Below are 10,000 nucleotides of genomic sequence, written 5' to 3' on the forward strand. Positions count from 1 at the left end.
TATTAATGACAATTTAATAATCATAACATCAATAATAATAATAATAATAATAGTATCGATAACAATGGTATTATAAGAAAAACGCCAATTCAAGGAATGGGGAAATCAGGATCGGTCACCAGGGCCTACTGATAGACTCCTTGCCGGCTGAGCACACGTGGAGCTATCTGTAGGTGACAAGTTTCACCAAAAACTATAGGGGAGAGAACATAAATCCAGGGCGTGTTAGTGTCCCTCCAGTGCTGCCGGCATGGAATACAAAAGGGGGAATGGAGAACATCTTTGTTGGCGAGTGAGCACGCGTTCTCTCTCTCCGACTCAAGTCCTGCAGGCTTCCTGGCCCACTCCTCAACGGGAATTTTGTTATCCCGAAGGAAGTCCTTGATTGCTTTTTGCACCATCTGCCTGCTGAAGATCAAAGAAGGAATGCACGAAATCTTTCAAGTATCCAGTGGAAATGCATGAAATCCTTCAAGTATCCTGTGGAATATATGAAATCCTTCAAATATCCAGTGAAATTCACGAAATCCTTCAAGACATCCGGTGGAATGCACGAAATCCTACACAACGTCCAGTGGAATGTATGAATTCCTTCAAAACGTCCAGTGGAATACACGAAATCCTTTAAGTATCCAGAGGAATTCACGGAATCCTTCAAATATCCAGTGGAATGCATGAAATCCTTCAAAACGTCCAGTGGAATGCATGAAATCCTTCAAGACATCCAGTGGAATGCATGAAATCCTTTAAAACACCCAGTGGAATGCAAGAAATCTTTTAAGTATACAGTGGAATATATGAAATCCTTCAAAACGTCCAGTGGAATGCACGAAATCCTTCAAGTATCCAGTGGAATGCATGAAATCCTTCAAAACGTCCAGTGGAATAGACGAAATCCTACAAAACGTCCAGTGGAATACACGAAATCTTTTAAGTATCCAGAGGAATGCACGAAATCCTTAAAGTATCCAGTGGAATGCATGAAATCCTTCAAAACGTCCAGTGGAATACACGAAATCCTACAAAACGTCCAGTGGAATATACGAAATCCTTTAAGTATCCAGAGGAATGCACGAAATCCTTCAAGTATCCAGAGGAATGCACGAAATCCTTCAAGTATCCAGTGCAATGTATGAAATCCTTCAAAACGTCCAGTGGAATGCATGAAAACCCTCAAAACTTCCAGTGGAATGCACGAAATCCTTCAAGTATCCAGTGGAATATATGAAATCCTTCAAAACGTCCAGTGGAATGCATGAATTCCTTCAAAAACGTCCAGAGGAATGCACGAAATCCTTCAAGTATCCAGTGGAATACAAACAAATCCTTTAAGACATCCAGTGGAATGCAGAGAGAGAGAGAGAGGGGGGGGGGGGAAGAGAGAGAGAGAGAGAGAGAGAGATGAGAGAGAGAGAGAGAGAGACGAAAGAGAGAGAGGGAGTGAGAGACGAAAGAGAGAGAGAGAGAGACGAAAGAGAGAGAGAGAGAGAGATTGAGAGACGAAAGAGAGAGAGAGAGAGAGAGAGAGAGAGAGACGAAAAGAGAGAGAGAGAGAGACGAAAAGAGAGAGAGAAAGAGAGACGACAAGAGCGAGAAAGAAACACAGCTCGCCTGCGCCTCTGTCACCGCTGGAGGTGTTCTCACGCCGAGGCCGAGGAGGTCAAAGCAGCTGTTACCCTCGGGACAGTGCTGCTCTACTGATGCTAATGAAGGTGCTCTCGTCAGAGAAACACACACCTTATTCACTTATTTATGTATTTACTTTAATTACTCCTCTTCCACTGCTTGAAGAGGTTCATTACTTCTGGGTATAAGCCAGTTGAATATATGAAGACAGATGCATTTTCCTCTTTTTTTAAATCTCTACTCTCTCTCTCTTTATCTCTCTCTCTCTCTCCTTATCTCTCTCTCTCTCTCTTTATCTCTCTCTATCTATCTCTTCATCTCTCCCTCTCTCTCTCTATATCTATCTCACTCTTTCTTTATCTCTCCCTTTCTCTCGCTCTCTGTTTCTCTATCTCTCTCTGTCTCTCTATATCTCTCTGTCTCTTTGTCTCTCTCTTTCTCTCTCTTTTTCGCTCTCTCTCTTTCTTTATCTTTCTCTCTCTCTCCTCTCCTTATCTCTCGCGCTCTCTCTTTATCTTTCTCTCTCCTTATATTTCTCTCTCTCTCCTTATCTCTCTCTCTGTGTCTATCTCCTTATCTCTCTCTCTCTCTTTATCTCTCTCTCTCGCTTTATCTCTCTATCTCTTTATCTCTCTCTCTCTCTCTCTCTCTCTCTCTCTCATCTCTCTCTTTCTTTATCTCTCCCTTTCTCTCTCTCTCTGTTTCTCTATCTCTCTCTCTGTCTCTCTATCTATCTCTGTCTGTCTCTCTCTCTTTCTCTCTCTCTCTCTTTCTCTTTTTTTCTCTCTCTCTCTTTTTCACTCTCTCTTTTTTATTTCTCTCTTTTTCTTTCTGTTTCTCTTAATCTCTCTTTCTTTTTCTTTCTATCTATCTCTTTCTCTCTCTCTCTCTCTCTCTCTCTTATCTTTCTCTCTCTGCCTCTCTATCTCTTTGTATACCCCCCCTCTCTTTAAGAGACCCTCTTTTTAAGAGAGGGGGAAGGGGGTTCTCAGAGCAACTAAATCATTACTGTAATCGAAAACCAAATGCAGGTTTGAAAAGAGCCTACAAGTAAGATACACTATATACTATAGACACTATATACACTATATACAGATAAGATATATCTGTAAGATACATGAAGCAAGTGACTAGCTTACTCTGTGACCACTGAGCTTATAGGCAAATGACCGGAATCTGAGATAGATTCCGTTGCAGCAGGATTTCAAGAGAAATGTGCATTTGCGTCTATACGTGATGACACTATACAGTGGGGTGGAAAGTGTGAGAGACAGAAAGAGAGAGAGGGGGGGGGGGATAGTGGGTGGAAATGGTTAATGGTTAAAAGCAAAATATATGTGCTAGATATCTAAGGTCATATAGCACTATAGTTAATGTTAGTGAAGGATGGTTGGGTTAGTGATTAGTTGTTAAAGCTGGGTTAAGGAATTGGTGAGTGAATGGGTTAGGGTCGGATGAGGTAATGTAAAGAGGTTAGATCAAGTGAAGGATATATATGCGTTTGAGGAAGGAAAACAGGTTGTCAAAGCAGAAAGTGTGAGATTCTGTAAGGATGTCTGATAAGTTGGGATGTCTATGTAGGGAGGACGTGGGCATGACAATAGAATATGTGGGACTGAAAGACGAACATTCGGAAACCGCGAATGTTCCAATGAAGGATAGTTATACTTTCGTTGATTTACTGGCAAAGATTGCAGTGCGTGTTGGAGAATTTGAAGGGGAAGGTGCTAGAGGGTGGGATAAAGAATGAGGTTGGGGAGGTGGTGTTGTATCAGGAGGGGTGTCGGGAGGTAGAGGGTCTGGGGAAGAGGGTTAATATAGGTGGGGATGGAGTCAGGGGGAATGGATTTTGTTGGGATGGGGTAGGAGGATTGGGTGTAGGGAGAATATGAGTAGAAGGAGGATGGATATCGGCAGTCACTTTGAGTGTGGAGGGAGCGGGAGTTGTAGAATTTGAAGGTGGATGAGTATTAGTTTGGGACTCGATTATGTAGTTCTGGATATCTTCAAGAGTTTCTGTAGTGGAGTTGGTTGGGGAGTTTTGTGAGATTAAGGTTTTCTTGTGAGGGGGGGAAAGAAGTCTGGTGTCTGAAGAATAGGGGCAAAGGAAGGTGGAGGTAATTGTGGGGTAGGGGAAGAGGGGGTGGAATGTTTATTGTCTGCTGCGGGTAGTGCGGGGAGGGAGAGGGAAGGTGTTGGGGCTGTAGTTGAGATTGGAGTGTCTGGATTTAGGATGGCAAAAGAATTTGACTATGTACAGTTTGGAGTGTCTGGATTTAGGATGGTAAAATAATTTGACTGTGGAAGGTAGGAGGTAGAAGAGGAGAAGTTAGATGGAGGGGGGTTAGGTTTAAGAGAGGGTGTAGGAGCTAGGGCGGTAGGGGGAGTGGCAGAGTGAGCGACATTACTAGAGTAGGGGTAAGAGAAAAACCTCGTTGACGAGCCTCCTGTCTGGCTTCACGTAGAGTGACTCCAAGTCTGAATCTGAGAGTTGCTACCTCAGACTCAAATTTGTAGGTGGGGCAGCCTCTATAAAATACATTATGGGGGCCGCCACAGTTTGCACATGTGCGTGATCGTGCAGAGCAGTTTGATCGAGTATGGCCAGGTTGGGCACATAGCGGGCATCTGACTGTGGAATGACAGTGTTTGGCTGGGTGTCCTAAACGCCAACAATTTTGGTACTGACGAGGAGGAGGTTGATATGGTCGGACAGGTTGGGATTCCCCACCTATGTAAACATTAAAGGGAAGGTCATGTCTACGGAAAGTAATTTTGGCAATGTTAATGGATTTATTACGATTTCCTCTGGGAGGAATGGAGTAGCATTGTACATATGTTGCATCATAGTCTGTGAGACAGGCGAGTAAGTCTTCTCCACAATCTGACCATTCTTTGTCATAGATTGGGCATTCTGTTGGGGAGATAGAGACTCTTCCGGTGCAAGTATTGAGGGTTGGATGAGGTTCTGTAGGGATGGGAATACCACATAGATCAGTTAGTTTTGTTAATGCTATAGCTTGATTTTCAGTTGTTACTGTGACGAGACGGGAGTGGTCGGGTCGGCTACGGAAAGAGACTTTGCCTACTTGTTTTTGGAGGCATTGTTGGAAGAGGAGGGTGTTTTGAGAGTAGGGAGCTGTGGGAGGGATCACGATAAATCGGTCCCATTTGGCTGGGCTAAATAGAGTATTTAGGATTCTTGTAGAGGTGGGGGTAGTAGAAGTGCGGGGATGTGTGGAGGAGGGAGTAGTGTTGAGGGGGGTAGTGTTATGTGGAGGTGGGCAATAAGGTTGTAAGGTAGTAATAGGGGGAGATGGAGTGGTTGATGAAGGTTGTGGGAGTAAAGGTGTTGAAGTTGAGCATGTTGGGAGAGTAGAAATGTCTCCTGGGGGTTGGTTGTTGATTAGGGTTGATACTGTACTAGTATGCATTGATGAGGGGGTAGTTGTTGCAGTGTTCGGAGCCGTGGTCAAAGGAGAGCCGGGATTGAGGCTATTTGATAAAGGGCCAAGCCTCATTGCCCCTAAGAGTGGGGTTACATCTTCATTATTGGTCATGATAAGCCTGGAATATGTTGGGAAAAAAAAAAATAGTCCACCCCTCAGGGTCCCCTTGAGGGGTAAGGGCCAGGTATGGCAGGGGAATACCGTGGCCATGGTTCCCTCAGGCCGTTCAGGACTGACATAAAGTCAGCCTTTCATTCTTTCAGCACGGCTCTCACACCTTAGGAGGTGGATAGTAGAAGGGATTGGTGAAGAAACTGAAACGAAAAGTATGAGTGGGAAAAAAGACCATGCAAAATTAGTTGAGTCGATGGCTGAGTCCCAAGGTTGAGGAGTTCCCATCATTGGGTCTCAGTCTTCGTCTCCTAAGCCCCCCCACGACAACAACGGGAAAAGGATTGGGGGGGAGGGGGGGCAAAGCGAGAAAGAGAGAGAGGATGGAAAGTGAGAGAGAGAGAGGGGGGGAGGGGAGAGAGAGGGGGGGAGGGGAGAGAGAGGGGGGGAGGGGAGTGAGAGAGAAAGGAAAACAAGAGAGATAGAGAGAGAGAGAGGGTGGAAAGCGAGTGAGAGAGAGAGAGAGGAAAGCAAGAGAGAGAGAGAGAGAGGGGGGGGTCGGTGGTGGTGGTGGGGGGGGGGGGGGGGAATCCACACCAAAATCCACACAAGACATTTAAACAGAAAACCAAAATAGAAATTCCTGTTCGTAGAGTGTGTCTAGAAAGCATGCAAATATGTTCAGCCTCTTTTTCCAAATGGCTTTATTTATTTATACTAAACCACCATGGCAAAGGTGCTGCAAATCCTTTTCATTGCATTATTGAATTTCATAACGTAATTTCATAAAATTAAAAGATTATTAATTTATTAATTTAATTATATTGTTAATTAGTATGTTAATTATAATTTCATAAAAAATATTGTTAATCATTATTGTTAATAATTATTAATACATTTTGATAATAAATAATTAATATAAATAATAAAAATTAAATAATAATTATTTCAAATTTCCATTTTGCAAAATCAATAGAAATGACACTTCTCTCAATATTAAAGCATTTATATATATATATATATATATATATATATATATATATATATGTGTGTGTGTGTGTGTGTGTGTAGTGAAAAGAGTAAATAAAGAAATATATCATACACAATCATGCACACACACACATAATATATATATATATATATATATATATATATATATATATATATATATATGTGTGTGTGTGTGTGTGTGAGTGTGTGTGTGTATATACATATTTATACAGTATAACTGTATAAATGTATGTACATATGTATATATATATATATATATATATATATATATACATACATATATATGTATATATAATTCACATATATGCATACTTAATATATATATTACGTATACACACACTTCTATATATTGTGTATGTATGCATAATATATATACACATATGATGATAATTCAATCCTGGTGCTATCGCCGAGGCACGAAATTTCATCCTACCAAGTCCAAGGATTGTGGGTCGGTTTAAAACGCTGTTGCGTCAGCATCCAAGTCTGCTGATTAATGGACTCTTCATCACTTCAGTGGAAAATCTTATGCTCTTAGGTGTAATGTTTGATTCATTGTTCCATTTGAATTGCAGATCAGCAATATAATTAATGGACTTCAGTGGATAATCCCAAACTCCTGATTTAGTGCTTCCATTTGAATTGCAGGTCAGCAATATGATTAATGGACTTCAGTGGATAATCCAAAACTCCTGACTTAATGCTTCCATTTGAATTGCAGATCAGCAATATGTTGGACATCATTCGCAAGTGCAAGAAGATTTTCGAAGATGACGGCATTACTCGTAGATGCTTCTTTTCTTCCATTCTGCCTCATTTTTGAGTACTGTTCTCCTGTGTTGTTATCCACTGCAGTCACACTATTGACTGATCATTCTTTAATCCATTCGCGACGGGCATGTCACGTACGTCCATGTCATGCCAACTGTGAGTACTTGTTTGATTGTTTTTACACATAGACGGCTCCACTTGTACTAAATCACCAATGAGCCAGTCACGAGTACTGCCTCTCTCGCCCGTTTACCCTTGTCTTTGATTTACGAAAATATTTTACGTTATCTTATTCTGCTGTTACTAATGATTATAACATTATGGTAATTATGGTTATATTAAAAATAACACCATCGATATTCATAGCACTAGAAAAAATACATTTTCTCACCAATTCAAGGAAAGGTGAAATCAGATAAGGCAAAGCCATTTCATAAAAAAATATTAAAAAATGAGAGCACAGGATTTTCCCCATATTTTATTCATTTTCCCCAGTGGCAATGGGTTAAATTTCTTTAAATTTCTCCTTGTTTCTGACTTGATTTTGGACACTGGGCACCATAGGGGTATCTTGTGCAAGATTGCAACTGACAATTCATATCCCCTCTATACGTTTTTACCTGACTTTTTATCAACCCGCGTAACCTACCAGAATTTCTATGCCCCTCAATCCAATGGCAATTGATGCAAGTCGATCGTCGACTTCTCAGTTCTCTAGATGCTTTTTTTTCACTGCCATTTGTAGGTTTGGAATATAATGCCTTCAGTGGCTGTAACTTCTCCGACTCTTGAGGAGTTTAAAATATCAGCAAAAATGTTTCTGCTACGTGAATAGGCGGCGGTCTTTTGTGTTTTGACCTGTAATGATGCCTTTGGGGATAGAATTCTCAATTTTTTTTCAGTGTTACTCTTTATATGGCTTACCATATTAATAATAATAATAATAATGATACTAATAATAATGACAAAACAACAACAATAATAATAATGATAATATATATATATATATATATATATATATATATATACAGACACACACACATACACACACACATATATGTATATATATATATATATATATATATATATATATATATATATATATAAAGTATATGTCTATATATGTATATGTATATAATATATGTATATTTATTATATATACATATATATATATATATATGAATTACAGATATGTGTGTGTGTGTGTGTGTTAGCATGCATATCATATTTTTAATTAACTACTTTTCAAAAGAGGGGAATAATTTTTTTTTCACAGAATTCTGATTTTCCAGTATAAATTAGATGTGCCCTTGTTTTAAATGCAGGCTATAATCTCTTTTTTAAATTCACTACTGCAGGATGCAAGTACAATTCCTTATAAGTAAACCTCTCTGATTTCCCTTTTTTTTCAATAGTATGTGGATTTTTTTTTCTTTTTTTTTATTGTGGAAGTGCTGTAGTAAAGTGTATTGTATTGTACAATACAATAGAGAAGGAGAAAGAGAGAGAGAGAGAGAGAGAGAGAGAGAGAGAGAGAGAGAGAGAGAGAGAGGGAGAGGGATGGAGAATAAGAGAGGAAGAGAAAATAAGAGAGGAAGAGAGAATAAGAGAGGAAGAGAGAGGGAGAGAGAGAAAGAGAGAGTGAGAGAGAGTGAGAGAGAGTGAGAGAGAGAGAGAGAATAAGAGAGGAAGAGAGAGGGAGAGGGGGAGGGAGGAAGGGAGGGAGGGAGGGAGGAAGGGAGAGAGAGAATAAGAGAGGAAGAGAGAGGAAGAATGAAAGAGAGAGAGAGAGAAAATGTATAAAGATTAATAGATGAATAGGTATCTATAAATACACACACACATATACCTATGAATATGCAGTATGCTGATACAAATACAAATCAAGCATGTGTTTATATGTATAAACACAGATATATATATATATATATATATATATATATATATATATATATATATATATCAAAATAGGGTATTTAGTTATATATCAAGATACAGTATTCATGTTCATATGTATATAAAATTAACAGTTCTACAAATTGGTAGATGGGTAGGTTTTTATCTATGTGTCTCTATATATCTAAATGTCTATATATCTATCTATCTATCTATCTATCTATATATATATATACATATATATTAAATATATAAACATGTGGAATGTGTGTGTGTGTGTGAACACTGGGTAGTTATATATATATTAAGAAGCAGTATTCATGCCCATAGGTGTTTAGAATTCACACAGAGTTCTACAGACTGATACATGGCTAGGCATCTATCAATCTATATATTTATCTTTTTATATACATACCTACAAAATACATCTGCAAAATTAATATACTAAATCTCCCTTGACCTTACTTTATGAAGAGAAGTGCCTTTCCCGTATAAATTGAAGGTGCTCTTTTGATTTTTTTTTTTTTTTTTTAATTCACAACCGAAGGATGTAAGCACAATTTTTAATAATTAAACCTCTCTGATCCCCCCCCCCCCTCTTTTTTTTAAATAGTATGCAGATTTTTTATTTTTTTTATTGTGAAAGTGATGTAGTTAAATGTATTGTATTGTAAGCAATCCTCTTATAATAATGCTTATAATACTACTAATAATAATACTGATAATAATGATAATAATAATAATAATAATAATAATAATGATAATAACATTACTTATAATAATAAAAATAATGCTTAGAATTATAATAATAATAATAATAATAATAATAATAATAATAATAATAACAATAATAATAATAATAATAATAATAATAATAATAATAATAATAATAATGATTTTAATAATAATAATAATAATGATAATAATAATAATAATGCTTATGATTATAATAATAATAATAATAATAATAATAATAATAATAATAATAATGCTTATTATCATAATAATAATAATAATAATAATAATAATAATAATATTTATAATTATAATAATAATAATAATAATAATAATAATAATACTTATAATAATTATAATAATAATAATGTGTATAATAATGATTATAACAATAATGATTA

The 10,000-nt window shown here is 37.6% G+C and overlaps 1 protein-coding gene across 1 annotated transcript in view; it reads right to left on the minus strand.

Annotated features, from left to right (window-relative positions):
- LOC125024778 (gastrula zinc finger protein XlCGF57.1-like) overlaps positions 1 to 10,000 on the minus strand; it is a 31,903-nt gene that overhangs the window by 10,907 nt on the left and 10,996 nt on the right. The window lies entirely within an intron of this gene.

Source organism: Penaeus chinensis, unplaced genomic scaffold (genome assembly GCF_019202785.1).
Source record: "Penaeus chinensis breed Huanghai No. 1 unplaced genomic scaffold, ASM1920278v2 CTG_469, whole genome shotgun sequence".
NCBI classification, from domain to species: domain Eukaryota; kingdom Metazoa; phylum Arthropoda; class Malacostraca; order Decapoda; family Penaeidae; genus Penaeus; species Penaeus chinensis.